We start from the raw sequence: 17,543 nt of genomic DNA on the forward strand, positions 1-17,543 counted from the left end.
TCTAACCTCTATCATTTAAAGACATTTAAAGACCTGAGAGCAAGCAATCCCAGCTCGCCTGCTGCACCTCCTTTACTGAACTAATCAGATCTCTCGTGTGTGAGGGGCTCACACATGCTTTAAAGAGCATCTGCCTTCTCTGACAAGCCTGTGTGCTCTTTCCAAGCTCCAATATTCCCATTTTACTTGCACAGAGTGGCTTGAATGCAATTTAACCATTCAAAGCTGAAGCCCCCATGGGCACTGACAGGCAACCAGACCTCCCACTTAGTTTTCCTACCACACCACAGCAAAGAGACCTGTTCCTCAATAGGATGTGGTGATGCCTGCAGACTGCTGGCAGGGGGTGAGCCGCAGGCAGAAGCCTGAGGTCTGTATTTGCTGTGTCTGCACCACGAGTCCAGGGTCGTGGTTGCACTGAGACTTGGAAACAACAAGCCCTGGCTACTGTGATTCACAAGCTCTGTTTCCTGGGGGCATTTACAACACACACTCAAATGCAGAGATGGTTTTCCAAAACTGATACGACCCCAATGCAGATGATTAGAAGGAGGAAGCAGAGAAAGAGCAGGCGACAATCATAATTAGAGAGCTAGCATAATTAAAAGAATGCATGTTAGGCGAGGCATGAGGAAATCAAAACAACCCCCTAGAGAGTCACCTGAGAGTTGCAACCACTGCAAACAAAGGGAAAACAAGCCAGGAGGGAGAGACAAAGACCAGACCGAAAAAGAAGTGTAGGAAATGGCAATACTCTTCCTACTCATGCATCATGCTGTAGCTTTGGGAAGTAGGAAGAAAGAGAAGAAGAACAAAAATCTTCTCACCTGCAGGGTAACTAGAGAGGCAAATCCACCCAAACCAATTCCACTCACTCAGCTTCCACTGGGGATTAATTAGCCCGCAAAGTGGGGCCAACTTCTAGCAGAGCATCCTCCTGGAGCACACTGCAGGCTGCTGCGCTTCAGATGGTCCCGGAGAAGGGCGTGCAAAGACACAAAAGGAGGGCTGTGGAAGGGGCAGGAGGAGAAGGCAGCCCAGACCAGCTGAGAGGAAGCCCAGATGAATGGAGAAAGGCAAGCAGGGAGGTGAATGAGCAAGAGGTGATGAATGGTAGGGAGGGCATGGAAGTTTTACGCAGGGCAGAGAGCAAAGACAGACCTGAATGGGGAAGACTGGGAGATGCCGCTTGAATGGAAGGGGAACGAGGGAGGAGAAATGAGGCAGAGAGAGAGGAGCAGCACAAAGTGAAACAGTGCAGGCAGAATAGCTTCCCACATGGACTTGACAAGGTCCTAGAGAAAGGGACACAAGGAACACAGCACGAACTTTAACCCGGGAGCAGAAAAGCTGCCTGGAGCAGACAGTGTTACCATCGTCTGTCCCTCTATAATTCCTCCAACATCTTTGCTTCCAGCCAACAAATTCTCATGAACCCCGAGCAACTTGAACCGCAGCCACCAAAGGGCAGACGGCCCCCATCAAAGGGAGTTGCAGCAAAACTGAGCCAGTGACGCGGAAAACGCTGATAGGATAAAGCACCAAGACAATGACAAGAAGCAGCCCAAGAGATGCAAGTGTAACACTACCCTAAAGGTGGGACAAGATGCACTTTATGCCTACGACATAGAAACATTATTTATAATCAGTGCTGTTTGCAGGGCTTCCCCGCCATTTCTAAAGCAAGGATAATTTTTTTCAAAGTAAAACTTTTCCAAGCAAAAAACCTGAGATTGCAGTCATGCCAAGACTTTCCTGCGAGTTTGCCTGAGCTTTGAACATTATTTAGAAGTTTCTTCGGATTCTATGAGGCCAGAGCACTAGACATGATCATTTTCAAACTGTTTCATTAGAAAATGGCCATTTACGTTTATGTTCTGAGTGCTCGGATGGTTCAGCTCAAGTCAGATTAAATATTTTGCTCAAAGGGAAACAGAAAGCATTTTTCGCAATCTTTTGGGGAACTGAGAACAAAACTCACCCACCTCCACACATCTTAATACTTGAGTCTCACTGGCAGATCTGAAAACTGGATACACTTCCATCACTTTGGGGTGTGTAGGTTTAGAGAAGCCAAGGTGTCAGTTATCCTCCTAGGTCTATCAGTCATCCTCTACATGATCCTGTGCCAAACCTAATTTTCCCAACTGCAAAACAAAAAATGCGGTGACTCACTCTAAAATGGTTACCATAATGCCTTAAATCACAGCCCTTTACTTGACGTTCAGAATATCTGTCATATTTGTTAGGAACAACCATTTAAGAGGTAATTCAATGTCTGGAGTTCATGTTTTGCTTGCTCATAAACAGCCTTCACTGTCACACAGTCTAAAATGAGAGGTCATAGAAACCCAGTAGAAGGTAGGACACAACCTTGAAAAACAAACACAATGGAAAGGAAAACAAATTTAAACCCCAGACTTGACCCTACTTTGTCTTTTCAACACATCAGCGAAGTCAAACCTACAAATTGGCTTTTAAAGCGTTGCTAGAGGAATCATGAGGGGCACAACTGTGACTCGACTTGAGATTGGTTCTGCCTCCTTCTTTTTCCATGTTTCTTGCACCAAGCAAACACAACATCAATGCAGTTAAGTGCAGGAAAAAACCCAAACCATTGCTGGCTCTGTCACTCCTGCGCTGCCAACTTTGCCTCTTGGTTATCCCAGCACGCTCCAGCCCCATGAATCTCATATATATGCTCTGCTTTTATTGTTGCCCTCAGGGGCCCATGCGGCAGCCGTGGAAGAAACCTAAACACAACGCAATCGCCCCCTGAAATCCTGTCATGCAAACAAGACTCTTTCCACCCATTGCCACAAGGACTGAATGGAGCGGGACTGAACCCCCCCCGCCCACCCCTGCCCGGTGGTCTTTTTGTCTCGTGACCTTCCTCGCACAAACACAACCCCCCAACAATCACACAGGCAACATAATGCGCCAGCGCCGGCTTTCCCAGCCCTTCAAGGCGAGCTCGGGAGGGAAGGGGGGGAGAGCTGGGGAGAGCTGAAAGGATTTGGGGATGAAGAACAGAGAGGATGGGCAAGGAAATACCAAGCAGTGCTTTAATTTCAGCTTGCACAGTCCCGCAAGTCGGGATAAAAACAGTTTTAATGAAAGAAACAGAAGAAATGTTATCTCAAATGGCTTAAAGTGACATGGGAATACCAGCTAGTGGGAATTTCGTAAGAGAAAAAAAGAAATCCAACAAACCCTGTGAACATCTTTTAACATTCCCTTCAAGAAGCACTCAAAATTGAGCTCTTCAGTGCAGACTGCTGGTTTTATTTGGCTCTCTTTAAATTTCAACGTCTGAGATGGATTAGATATAAAGGTTTTCCTTTAGACTGGCAGAAGGGAAAAGACTTTTTTCAGCAGCTGTGGCCGTAGACAGCACCAACAGACAAGGAAACCCTCGATGAAGCACGGAAAGCTACTGCCAGTCTGTCCTAACTATGGAAAGAGAGAGTCATCACCTACGCTACTGACAGCAAGGAGTAAACGTGCCTCCAGGCCCCAGATTGTCCTGGCAAGTAACAGATACTCTGTGGCTACTGCAGGACACAGATCATAGAATGGTTTGGGTCAGAAGGGACCTTACAGATCATCCAGTTCCAACCCCACTGTCATGGACAGGGAAACATCACCTTTGGGAAAGCAATAAGGGTCAGCAAGGACTTGCGGGAGCCGATCAGGAGACCAAAATGGTAAGGGGATAATCCTGCCTTTTGAAATGCTGAGGGATTCTCCTCTGCTCCATGTGCATGTCCAGGAAAAAACAGACTCCACAGGAAAGGAAACTAAAATAAATAAAAAGAAATATCATCTCTCAGCACCTGGACTTGGGGACCTCAGCAGGACCCTCGGTTATGGTTCTGGAAATACATAGTGGGTATCTTTACAAGGAAAGGAGGCCTTGCTTTTGCCAAGACCCAAGATCTGTGTCCCATGAAATCCTGGCAGCTGAGACAGTAACAGAGCAAAGCTACAGGAAGGCACTTGTGTGATTTACAGACACATTCCCCACCTAGGGAGCGTGACACAGTGAGAACTGACACCACAACTCTGCTGCCAGCACCCCCTGCAACGCTGTTATCGTTATCATCCTTGATTAAAGCGCTGCGATCGCACAGTGGAAGCCACCTGATGAGCCAGGTACGAAATCACCTCCACGGGCTGGTGCAGCCGATGTACAGAGACCGAGAGCCTTGCAAAGGCTGCAGCAGCAGCTGGGTGCAGGAGGCACCTCCCAAACCCAGCAGGCAGCGCATCAGGCCACATCTGCCCAGCAAGGGGACACGGAGCTGCAACTGCCTCTCGCCTGCGTCCTGACGTGAACCGCAGTAACCGCAGGAGCAGCAGCACTGAGCCCACCCACGGCTGGCAAACTTCCCACAGCACAGATACTGGCTCCTGTCAATCCACTCCAGCCTTAATCCTCTGTGGAAAGATCCCATCAGCACCCTGCTAAGAGGCAATCGCTCAAGCCAGATGCTAACAATTAACGAGGGGGATGATGAGGAAGGAAGGGATAGATGGAGAACAGGTATAACCCTAGCGCAGGTTCTTATGGGCAGACCAGAGAGGGATGCAGCACCCGCAGAGTCGTACATTATTACAATAACAATAGCCTCTCCACAGCCAAACTCTGCTGCGTTGAAATCACCAGCACTTAGAGAGGCTGTGGACAAGGAAGACGCAAGTAAAGAGTTTTTCCCCTGACGTGAAAGATGCTGGCTGTTAGCAAGGCTTGGATCACGCATTTCACCTTCAAAGATAATTAAAATAAACCATAGAAGCTTCGGGGAAAGAGATCATCTGAGCCTGGCTATTCCTTTCTCCTTGGCACAACTTTATGGTGCGTATCATGATATTCTCTCTGCACATTTGCCACTGCCTCTTCAGCCCAGGCTGGTATAAGTGATGAAGAGCTTAAGCATTTGTCTCACGGCACTAAAGGGAAAAGCAAGCAGTGTCAATGTTTTCAGAGCGCAGCCTCTCAGCATCTGAAGGATCATCATAACCTCATGTTCCTGAAAAATGGAATTTATCACACGAGTGCTTGACCATGGAAGGGGTGCTCACTGGGTGAGGTTCCTTTAATAAAGCCCTCAGCAGAAGAAATTGAATATTCCTATGTCTGTATGCTTAGAGAAACACTGTAAAATTAAAATCAGGGGAAGTCTGTACCCTTCTGAAATCACTAATGAAATTAGCGTGAGGCCCAAAGGAAGTAAATGAGGCCCTTTCAGAGGGTCCAGGATTTCAGCTTGTGCTTAAAACCCCATGTTGGCAGATCTGTTTTTATTTTAATGACCTATCAAATCCTTTTAGTCCTCTACATCCCTCCATGGAAGCCTAATAATGAAAAATTACCTACCAAAAACTTGGCTTTTCCTGAAAAATAGTATCTGAACAGATCTCCAAAGACAGACATTTCTGTGGACACCGTGAATTTGGACGGCAACGCTTTGTTTTCAGATATCATTGCATTTCACATTTTCACAGCTTCCTTGGAATAACATCTGATACAGAAAAACTGTAAGCGATACTCCTGGACAAAAGAACAGGCAACCCTCTGAAACCACAGGGCCTCTCCATTTGTATTGCTTTTGTAACAAATACAGCCTGAGCCACAGAATTCCAAGTAAGAGATCCTCAGGCAACTTAAAAATTCAAGCAAACTATTGCCATGCAACATTAAATGCATTCATTTTTACAAGCATCAAATTCCACCCATTAATGGATCAGGCGAACTCTGCAGCTACCGATTTACATACCCTGCCTGCAAGCTGCTGAGGGCCAGCGGACACGAAACACATGAATACATTCAATTCGAAAAAGGAAACTCATGTCCATTGTAATTCGATTTAATGATGATATTTCCTTTACGAGCAGCAGCAGAGTCCGTGCCTGACAACCACACACCCCCCGTAAAGGCACCCCGGATGCAATGAAGCGCTGAACCCTTTACTTAGAGGCTGTAACTGCGATGCACGCAGAATTCACAACGGAGTCACATCCAAGCCCCCTGCAAAGAGGGAATTCCTTGGAGTTACATTTTCGCCAAGTCACTAAACCCCACGCTGTTGTAAATGGACTAAATTCAAAGGACTGATCCTCACTGTGGAAGACAATTTATCTGAACATACATTAAAACCCTGCAACAATCTCGCAGCCCCGGTGCCAAGCCAGGCAGCATCACCAGCTCTAAAGTAATAGCACTTTTGATCTTGTAATGGTGAGAGTACTGCTGGTACATCTATTATTTCTCCTGGAACAGAGCTGTGCTCCAATATCACACCTAAAATTCACTCTTTTTGTGCACAGCTATCTAGAAACAGATGTAAGAGAGGGATTCTCAGCAGCACGTACCCCTCCTGTCATCCCAGGGAGGTGAATGACCCTCTTCAGTGCCCAGTCCAGGGCCAACTACAGCTATGGCAAGGAGAAAGGCTTCTATATTAAGTTTATTGAAGTAGCAACTGGGTGCTGCAGGCAAAAGGGTGGACATGGGGAAAAGCGTCCTGTGAACAGGTTCTTTTTCTCGACTGGGCACCACACAGGTAGACGGAAGCTGGAGAGGTGAGGGGCAATCCCATGATCAAACAGATTCCATTCCTTTTTTAGGTCTGTAGCAACCTGCCCCCCATTGTAACAGGATATGATCACTGTTCTCCTTTTTCCACGTTCCCACCTGTGAAACTAAATGAACTGATACTGGAGAACAAGCTTTGAAGTCCTTAAAGAGGAAGGGCTATTGCAGTGCTGAAAAAGGCAAATTTCCTATAGTCCACAGCCACTGCAGTGACACAAGTGAAACCCTGAGGTGCAGAAGAATCAGGTCCTGAAGGAAACTAAAAAGCTCAGAGAAAAGATGAAAGAAACCAAACGTGCAAAGTTAATTCTGATTTGAATAATTACTGAGCAGAAACCCTTCGCAAAAGCGACAGCACTGCAGTTGGCAATCAGGGACTCTTGGTCTGGCATCCAGGCTGGCAGGCAAGACCCACACGCTCCCAAGAGATCTGACTGCAGGGCTTACCCAGACCCACCTCACAGCCATCAGCTACTGCAATTTTTCAGAAAAGAAGGGCAGGAGCTGTTAGTCGAGCAGTGGGGAAGAAGCAAACACCACTTGTTTATTCACTGGTCTTGCTACTCTAACTTGTTGCTTGCACCAGATGTCACAGTGACAAGTACCTGTTTAAGAAAAAAAACCCAGCAGCATCAGCAACTCCCCCCCTGCATTTAATCCAATTAAGACACAGGATAAAGTTGTAGAGCTTAATCAGATCTGAGCCACTGGGTCTCTCTCCGCTGCTGCTTAGTGACATATCTGGCAAGCAACATCAGTGAGATGAAGGCCAGGCAGAAGCAACGTAGCCAGCCCCGGGAGACAAGTGCTGCTCCCCTGCTGCAGCACGTGAAAAAAGAAAGAGAGGAGCGTGCTGCAGGGCAGCGGTGTGGGTGTCCCATTAAGCCTTGTTGAGTGCTAGGACGCTGTGTCCAATGCACTGCACTAGACACTCCTTACAGTGAAGACCGAGGCTACAACCACAAGATGCTGCCAGATTGGAAATCTCTTCAGCAAGGAAAAATTCTGCTCATAAAACTGCAGGGATCTCCTCTTACCTTCTGTTCCATTAGCTGTGACTGTGCTGACGAAGGTGAGAGCTGTTCCAGCTCAAGGAGCCACGGACAGAGATGGCTCGGACGGTCAGGAATAACCCCATCAGCAGTGGGAGCCACGAGAGAGCTGAGCTGGGCTTTGCACTGAAGCAGCTCCACCAGGGCCGGAGGGACGGGGTTCAGCGCTGACTAGGGAACACGAGCTGCTGTCACACCCAAGCCACCCAGCCTAGTGCCGAGCCTGAAGTCCTGACCAAAAGCTGCCCGGCAAAACTGAGCCGGCTGCTTTCCCAGCTCAAGCCTGTCCGTACGGTCAGATCAGCTCTGCCTCTCCCTCCTCCTCCTCCTCCCTTTAGGGCAAAACGAAGCCTGCAGTCTCAGCCTTTATTGCTTAGACAAGTGTCTGCACCTTGGTGGTAACAACTTGCTCTCCCCATCATCACACCCTTGGGCACGGGACAGCCAGCACAGAGGATGGATCTGCTCTGGAAGGTGACCTCCTCGCTTTGACCCGTCAGACTGGGCTGAGGCACCGAAGAGCACGTACGGTGGGGAGAAGGAACTTTTTCTATGCCCATTTATTCTGGGCAGGGAAAACTCTTAAACTAGAAATTCACCTGCTCTCCTGGACAACACATGCCAGCCTTTCAAGGGGACAGATCGAGCAGTGACTCCAGTGGGATGACAGAAACGTAATGACAGCAAGAGGAAGATGCTGATCTCCTTGGTCACCAGAAAAGTTGTTTCAAGGAAATGGTTCCTAATCCAGCGACTATCATCTCACCTCCTGGAGGGGAACTGGTTCTCTTGATACCTCTCTACTACACTGGACCTTTGCTAGACTCCTCTGTTAAACTGCTCTTCCTTCTTGGTAAATTCTCCAATCCAAGGACGCTAATTTCCATCTTTATAGTTTCTCAAGGGAACTAAGATCCATAGTCCCAAAAATCAGAACTTTTCCCCTTTCCTGTAGGAAGTTTTATCCTTCCTTTAAAGGCAAGGAGTTTTACAGCAATCAGCCATGAAACTTGTCAGGAGAAAACTACATTTTATACTCTGAACTTGAAACAGAACATTTCAGATTAAAAATAAAAAACTCTTTCACTGTCTGCCAGATATGGGAGGGAGGTGAAAATCCATGGGGACTTGATCTGATGCGTGAAAAAGCAGAATTCTATAGCAGTGAGTACGCACACACACTTATTTTAGGTCAAATAACAGCTCTGCTACAACACTTAGCTTAGTGGAGAAAACCAAAGCTTGGGATAGACCATGCTCACCGGTACTGTGGTACCGAGCACCACAGGAATTCAAGCACATCGATCAGGAGGGGGGAGCAGCATGACTTTAAAATGACTAAATAAATAAATCTCATCACATCACAGTTTTCCTGCCTTTGAGAGGGTTTCTCTTTCGAATTCCAAATACCTGCTCCTGTATTCAGCAATCATGACAAGTATCTTACCGAGATGTGAGACGTTCTGTCTGTGACATCCAGGTGTGGGCACAGACCTGGCCAGCACACAACCATCCTCCCATAGCAGGTAGCTCCAGATGAGGCTCCCTCATTCCATAGGTGCACAGTGGGGCAGCAAAGGGACCTGGCACAATATTCAGCCTTCCTCCCCTCCCTTCCCAACAGAGGGAGAGGACAGGCCAAGCGCTGCCTGCAACTTTCTGAGGATCTGCTTTTCTGAGGTTCTGCAAAAAGAGCCAGCTCTGCTCTTTGAATCATACAGCATCTTAGAAGAGACCTCAAGGATCATCTGGTCCAACCTTTTTAAGTGATTCATAGTTTAAATGAGGTGGCCCAGCACCCTGTCGAGCTGAGCCTTAAAAGCATCCAGCGTAGAGGGTGCTTGGGGTGAAGAGCTACCAGTTCAGAAAGAACAGCAAGGTGGCATCACGTGTCCCATTGAGCAAAAGCTCTATGCAAATCTCTGACACCAGATAACTGACAGAACCTAGCAAAGGAGAACAGGAATCAGCAGGCGCAGCTTTGACTCTACCCATACAGTGAGACATCCAGTATCAAGGGCTACTGAGTAACGTGGGAGCAGTGGGACAGGAGGAGGTTACTGTAGTAATCCGATTAAGAGGGAAGAACGGCCAGTCATTCCCTCCCTCCACGTCCGTGTAGGATGACAGAGGCCGGATCAACTATACAACATTGATAAGGAACCCAATACCAAGGCGCTTGGAAACATCCCTTCTCTGATGTCACCGTCACAGAGAGCATCCTCATCACAGGAGGCTCTTGAGCAGCGCTGACTCTCTTTGCGTGCTAACATCAGAAAAACACCTCGCTGGAAAGAGCTCATTCAGCTTCACCTCACATGGAACAGCAAGCAGAGAGTGACCTCAAAAAGACTACAGCACTCGCACCGCAGAGAGAACCTTTCCTTGAATGAACTGGTATGACTCGGGCTGGGTGTGTGTAATTCAGGCTGGTTTAGACTACCAGAAATCATCCAATGCAGCTTTGTGTCAAATCTCCACCCACACATCAGCTACATAATTAATAAGAATCAACGAGAACATTATCCCAAGCTGGCATTAAGATCCTCAGTGATCAGTAGAGCTTATTGTAGTCTTAGAAGTCAGCAAAAGGAACGTACTTCATGCATTGTACTGCACACTCGGTCATTAAATAAAGGCTTATAAGCTCATAAAGTCTCTGTTGCTTGCAGTTATGGAGTATTTTTTTGCATGAACTAGTTTGTTTTGCAGCAGGCCTAAAAGTTAATTAGTTTTCACAGTTTTATTACTCCACATGGTCAAGTAACAGCCTGGAGCTTCCAGTCAGCTGGAACTGCATAAGGTCCAGAAAATTCTCACTGTGCTTTTCAGGACCGTTTGCTGGGGCCATAAACCAGCAGCTGGCAAATGACTTTCTGCCCCAGCTCTTCTTGGCCACCAATACCAACCCTAAAAGATCCATAAATCAATGCAGCAACGGCATCTCTCAGCTCAGGGGCCACGGAGGGAACAAGGCTGGAAGATGCTGTTTCAGTCATACATTACAATTCTTTGAGAAACATTCTGGTTATCGTTGCCCTAACAGACGTCACCCGATGCACGTATCTCGTTGAAGGGGACTGTGCAGCATTTATACTCCAGCCAGCTTCAGTTCTCACATGTAACTATGAAGCTACACTGCCACTCTCCCCCCCACAAAAGCTGTTTCCTAACAGGTAAACCAACTGGCCACTGCACCCGCTCATAAGAAGAGGTGGCTTTGACCTCTCTAAATGCTGTGGAAGGCAATGAATGCAGGCAGGAGGTTCCCATCAGGTGAAGAAGAGCACACAAGCAAGCCAGCTTGGACCATAGGCACAAACAGCTTCACCTGAGCTGCCTCATTTAGTTTTTCCTCATGCAACTTGGGAAACTCCAGAGAATACACTGCTTACTGAGTTTGTCAAGTATCAAAGAACATGAAGGTTCCTAGGGATAAGAGTGATCTTGCTTGTTTCACATCAGTTTTATACATCATTACTTGTCTCATCAACAACGCAGCCTTGCTGTGAACAGCTGTTCCTAGGCAACATCAAGATACACTAAGAATACGTACACTCTGTGTCTTGCTGGTGCTGGGCTTTTAGTTCTAGAGCTAAAGAAATTCAAGGTCCAGGGGAGATCCTACGTGACCACAAACATTCAGGACTTTCACTACACATTCCATCAAGATGTATCGTGTCTGGTGATAGAACATCCCCAGCATCACTATGAGCAGCTGAATCGAGAGGGATGCTGCCACTCAGGGGGCTGGGAAAGGAAAGAGAGAAAGAAGCGACTGTCCCAAGTGCTACAGCTTGAGCAGGCAAATACTGCAAGGTTTGAATCACACAAAAATCCACAGCATTCAGAGATCAGCTTTTCTCAGCAGCCTGTACATGGTGCAGGAAAACAGCCTGTCAGCTGAACCCCATCAACTTTGCCTCATGGGGTGTTGGTACCCAGGTGACCAACACATCGTACAATACCTCGTGAGGAGGCAGGAAGATCACAGTTTTCTTGGCTGCTATCAAACTCAAACACGCCCAGTGCTGCATTTAGTTTGCAAACATACCTCACTGCATTCACCCTGACGACAAATACAGCAGGAATATCATAATTCCTACCATAAAACACTTGCTTTCCAGGTCTGGTAGCATATAACTTTAAAAGGTCTATAAATCTTACAGGCATGAGAGATGATGGTGTAGAAAAACACTTCCAAACTGTTTCCACTTGCTAAGCAGCTGGTTTGTTCCTCTGGAGACAGGATGATCTCTTTCCCTTCTCTCTCACAACAGAGCACGCAGCCACAGAGTACAATGCGCCAGCAGATTTGCAGAACAGCATCAATCCACTCTCCTTACAGCTTTTCCCCTCTCTTTGTTTTTAAACATCCAGGCTTAAATGTTTTTATTGCTTCAGTGATTTTCTATGTGCAACCCAGGATTTGAGAATAATGCACTAGCAAGGATCTATGTGCCTAAAAACCATCCCACACAATCAGCTGAGTATACGCCACCAAAGCCTCTCACTGCAGCTGGGATGAGGATGCAGCTCGCCGTCCCCCTGACGCTGCGCTTCACCGTTCAGGTTTCCAGGCAGCTCAGGCATGGAAGGTACACAAATGTGTAGTGAGTAGGAAGCCTCCTAAGGCTTTTACAAATCTAGAGACATCGAGCTGCCAGTAACTCATGAGCTGTGTAAGACTGACTCAGCCTCCATGTGCGTTGCTGTGTTCCTTCTACCAGCACAAGCTTAATAGTGCTGTGTTTGCTACCTTTCCGATGTTTGTATTGCTGGCTTCTACTTCCAACTTCTTGCACAAGGCAAAGCCAACAGTGTGTGCACGGGCTGGTGGGATTGCAGAGAGAAATATCCAAATAGCCAGGGAAGAAGGAAACGGAGTAGCTGATCACAAACCTCTCACATTGCCGGGAAGGTGTAAATACAGACAATCCCAGAGACCTGCATCCAGCTTAAGGGCTGGCTGGCGTTCAGTGAACAGACGTAATAGAAGATTAAGGAGGAACTTGGAGAATTTTTACCGTTCATCCTGCAAGAGGCAGCAAGATCATTAGCGACCCGCAGGTAGCTTTTTCATGCTGAGCCATCACTCCAGGGTATCGTGGCTAAAAGCCAAATCTGGGTATAAGCCTTGAAGTGCTGGGACGTTGCCACCCTCTGTAACAACACCGGGGATGGACACGGGCTAATCCAGGCATGGTAAAAGACAAGACATGACCCAGAAGAGGGAATAGCCTCTCGGATATCTATTTGCTGCTCAATGCCTCAGTTACCCTCCTTGACTGAAAGAAGCATAAATTCCTCTCCCCTCTTTCCCGAGGGCTGCTGTGTTCAGGAGCCTCTGGCAGAAGGTGGCAAGGGGCTGATGACCCAGACAGCATCAGCAAACCAACCTCCTTTAGCAAAACCAGACCCTCTCTTACCAGCCCATTCTTCCCTTCAAGTCTGTCCACAGGGCAATGAATTTGAAGGGACACTTTTTTTCCCCAACCCCGTAACCCAAAGTGGAGGAGTCAAAGGGTTAATGCTGCATGACAAAGGTCAGCCCAGTTTGGGGAGGGAGGAGAAAGGGAAGCATTGTGGCCACAGACAGCAGCTCCCTGCGACCCAAACCACTTGAGAAATGCAAAGCGATGGCGTTTCTCAGAAAAAAAGGCCCGAGAGCCCTGCCTAAATCCCAGGGCTTTATCGCTGACAAAAGCGCAGCCCCCCGAGTCATTAATCGTGTGCTCCATGGATGGCGCCTCAAAGAGCAGCAGATGACACATGCCCAGCTGCTGCTGCCGCCCCTCCTCAAGGTAGGGAGGCAGAGGCAGGTGCACTCCCAGTGCCCTCTGCTCCAGGCTAATCTATTCTCCCTCCTTGCCCTCTGCCTTTCATCGCCTCCAGCAGCCCACGCTGACAACTGTAAATGGGATTAGACTCCGAGGCGTGGGGCAGATGCAGAACCCCCTCTGTGCACTGCCAAGAGACTCTCATAGCTTTTACAGCTTTCCCTTTTACAACATGCAGCTCGGTAGTGGGGGAGAAGGGGGTAAAACTCTTGTCATGCTGACAGACTCATCTAACGCAGCGGACGAGGCGGATCCTGGATGCTAATCTGTTATCACCATGGGCAGCCTTCCCACCGGCACCTCTGATTCTCCAGTTCCTGTTAAGAGATGAAGTAACAAGTTCCTATAACCTCATCTCTGCAGCATCACTCCACTTAAATGCGGATGTACGTCCCGACAAACACTAATCTAAAAAGGCAGTGATAATTCAAAATTCAGGCAAAGACTTGAAGGTCGCGTATAAGTTTGTGCTCAAGCCTCTGCCTGTCCTGCTGCTCGCATTGCTATCAGTTCCTATTCCTCACAGGGCAGTTTCTGCTCCTCCAGCTCCCCGTGACCCACACAAACCAGCAGCAGACACAAGCAGCTTGTCAGAGAAAGCAGTAAAGTCATCAAACCACTGCCTAGAGCTCAGAGAGACCTGCCTGGCAAGGTCCTCCGGCAACAGTAGTCAGGGAAATGTTTCAAAGTCAAGTGTGATGTTTAGCTCAACAGTGCCCCAGTCAATGAACTGGAATTTCTTCTACAGTGTCAGAAATGCTGCCTGTGTTAAAGGCTGTCCTGGGAAAAGGGACACAGTTGACATAACAGGTCACCGAGTTTAAAATAATTCCCTTTCTTGGTTACCACCAGGCACGATCATAGCTGGCATGATTTTATGGATTGCTTTGCAATTTCAGTCTTGAGGGAGCCAGCCCTGGATTCAAGGCGGCCGCAAAGTCAACACACACCAACGTTTCATGGTAGAGCAGGTTCAGCTGCACCCACTGCTGGCAGTGTCAGCAACTGAACTCTTCCTGGCATGTGTACGTCTGGACCAGGACATATCTTTACAGCCTTGTTTCTGAGCTCAAGTTTTTCATTAGCTGCCTACACAGACTGGGTAACTTGGCATCGCTCTGCATTCTCCATAAACTCTGTTCATCTGCTGCCATCCCACCCACGTACAAGTCTCAGGAAGGAATCCAGGGTTTCTAAAGCAGCTGCAACAAAAACGCAGCCTGGATTGACAAGCAATAGGATCAAGGCGCTGAGCTAGTGAGGAGGGTCTTCTCGTAGAGTTTTACGAGTGCCTATTTAAGACAAGTTTGTTGTCATGACTACAAACCAGAGAACAGGTGAGAAGAAGTGAGAACTTCTAGATGAGGACTGGTAATATTAATCCACTCTTGAAATCTCAGCAGCCACAGGGATGGGGAAACAAAGATGATGCGAGCTCTTGGCATCTGACAAGGCTAAAAGCCACCTTCAGAAGGCAGATCTGTCCTACCAGCAAACACCCTCGTAAACAGCCCCTTGCACCCAGCATGGCCAAGGGCTGGATAATACCGATTAGCTGCAGTTGCCTCTAAAACGGGGGCTCTGGGGACATGGAGGCAAAGAAGGGCACCTGAGGGCCTAGAAAGGACATTGCAGAGCAGGAACAGCCCCTCAGGAGACTCACCTCTAACCACCAGACAACTTGGCTTCAACACAGACAATGAGATGTTCTCCTTTCAGCATGCAAAGCAACTAAAGGGGGATCTTATGAGCATGAAGAGGCATGAGACTGTCAGGACCTGCTCCTGGGACTGTTGCATTTTTAACTTTACCAAAAGATTAACAAAAAACAGGGCTTTGCCCACTAAAGAACAAATAAAATAACGCCAAGCAGTTTGCAGAAGGATGGAGAGAGGCAATGCCTGGCTGTGCTCAGAGCCTGGATTCCACAGAGAGACAGCGCGGAGCGCTCAGCGACAGCACAGGCTCTGCAGAAGGCAGCAGATGCGGAGCTAATGTGGGTGTGGGGGTGGAGGGTGTTTATGAGCACAATAAATAAATGTATGAATCCCTATAAAGGTTCCCATATAAAAGTGAGTTAGAGCTGTCTGAGGGCCACGGCCTCAGAATAAAAAATGCACCCTGTAAGCACAGTCTGAAGCAGCAGCTGCACTGTAGCAGCCTCGCTGCAGCACTGGAAAAGCACCAGCCTGCCTGCTCCCAGGCTCCTCAGTAAGTGCTGACCTCACTAAATGCAGCAGGAATTCTAGTCCTTGCTTCAGTATAGTCAGGATTTTGCCCTGGGAGGGGCTTCTTTGAACCTGAAACCCTAGGAAGCAGTTCTGGATCTGCTTTTTTTGCCAAATTTAAGTTCATTCACTTCTTCTGACAGTTTCCAGAGTGACACATTAGAGCTGGATCAAAACAAATAAATTCCTCCAAAAAGCTTCATCAGCTACTCCTCTCTCTCAAAATAAATAAAATTAAAAAAACACAGCTTTATGGCCAAGATGGAGTTTTAAATTAAAAATTCATAATTTCTTCATGAAGATGTTGAGGGGGTCATTAAAAAAAAAAAGAAAATCACATCCTATGACTTAGTATGTGTAAATAGAAACCTGCTTTTTTTTTTTTTTGCCAGTAAACCTAAATAAAAGTACTTTTAAAAACCTCCACACAGGAAAAAAAGCATTAATAGCAATTTCTTTCCCCTTCTCAAAGGGCGGGGGGGATGTGCTGCCCCCTCTTTCACACTGTTTGCTGTCATACTCCATCACTTCAGAAACAAGAGACTTGCAGGCTCCCAGCCTGGGAATTCCCAGCTGCTCTAACGCTTTCTCCAGAGGCTTCTCTTGCTCTGCTGCTCTCCTGGGAGGCGAACGCAGAAGCCCACGTGTCTCAGCTGAGAGGGTGGCGATGACTTAAGTCCCAGCCCATGAGTCAGAGATGCACAGGGCACGGGAATCCTCAGGCACCCAGTTCCACTCTGAGTGCATGTAGGGCCAGGTCATATTTCCCAGGGAGAGCTGCCACTGTTCCGAGTTTCATCACAAAGCCTTTCTCTAGTTGTTAAGACTGTCCTCAGGTTTCACAAGGATGCTGGTCAGAACAAAACAAAATGCTCTGTTGTCCCACCAGCGCAGCGCTGCTGGGAACAGCAACCTTGGTCTGTGACAAACAGCATCTTGCAATTCACTGCAGGGCTAATTGCATTGCTGATACGATGCTCAAGGAAGACGTCAGCTCCTTAGCTTTGCCCACAGGCAACAAAGACGTTATTGATTTATTCAGGACTTAGGAGCAGTTGTCACAGGTTGCATTCTCCTTGATAATAAAGCTTCATGGACAAAGCTTAAATTTCAGCTGCAGCCCTAATTGAAATATAGCTAATTATTGAAGATCTGCCTTACAGCCCATTCCCTCGTCACTGGGGTAATGTTCTGTAAATCCAACAGTCATACTCTCCTCTCCCTTAAAAAAGAAAAAACAAGGGAAAAAAAGCCCCCTATCTACTATTCAAGCCAGTCCAGTGGGAAATTACAGATTCCTCTCTTTGAGCCCGAGGTAGCTACCAGCCAAGAGCCCCATCCCACAAGGACTCAATGACTTCAAAGGATGCTTGAAGAATCAGACTCCAAATTAAGGCCAGTGTTTGAGACGGGGGAGAATTCAAAGTGCCTGAAACAAACATTCAGCCCAAACCACGAGCACTTTATCCTCCATCCATCTTTTGAGTAGCAGCGTACCCTATGAGCTCCAGCAAATTCAAACACACCACACAATTTAGGTGTGATCAACAACAATTATAGGCATCTAATTCCCAACTGCCAGCTCGTTTGACTGTACAACAAATGTATTGCAGTCCAGACACGTGGACTAGCAGTCGGTCACGGCTAACTGGGTATAAACGAGCACTCACCAGAACAGGCAGTCCAGTTATTAGCTGAATGATAACAGGACTCCCAGGGTACCAAGGACATCCTTTCACAGACTGCAGGGCAGCTTTTGGCTTTGCAATCCAGCCACACATAAAAGCTAGATTATCGCTTCATAGAGCAGAGAGACAGAATTCCA

General features: G+C 47.5%; 1 protein-coding gene across 1 annotated transcript in view; it reads right to left on the reverse strand.

The window, feature by feature from the left end:
* The window catches only part of RHBDL3 (rhomboid like 3), a 48,369-nt gene that overhangs the window by 26,769 nt on the left and 4,057 nt on the right, over positions 1–17,543 (reverse strand). The window lies entirely within an intron of this gene.

Source organism: Phaenicophaeus curvirostris, chromosome 19 (genome assembly GCF_032191515.1).
Source record: "Phaenicophaeus curvirostris isolate KB17595 chromosome 19, BPBGC_Pcur_1.0, whole genome shotgun sequence".
In the NCBI taxonomy this organism is placed as follows: Eukaryota; Metazoa; Chordata; class Aves; order Cuculiformes; family Cuculidae; genus Phaenicophaeus; species Phaenicophaeus curvirostris.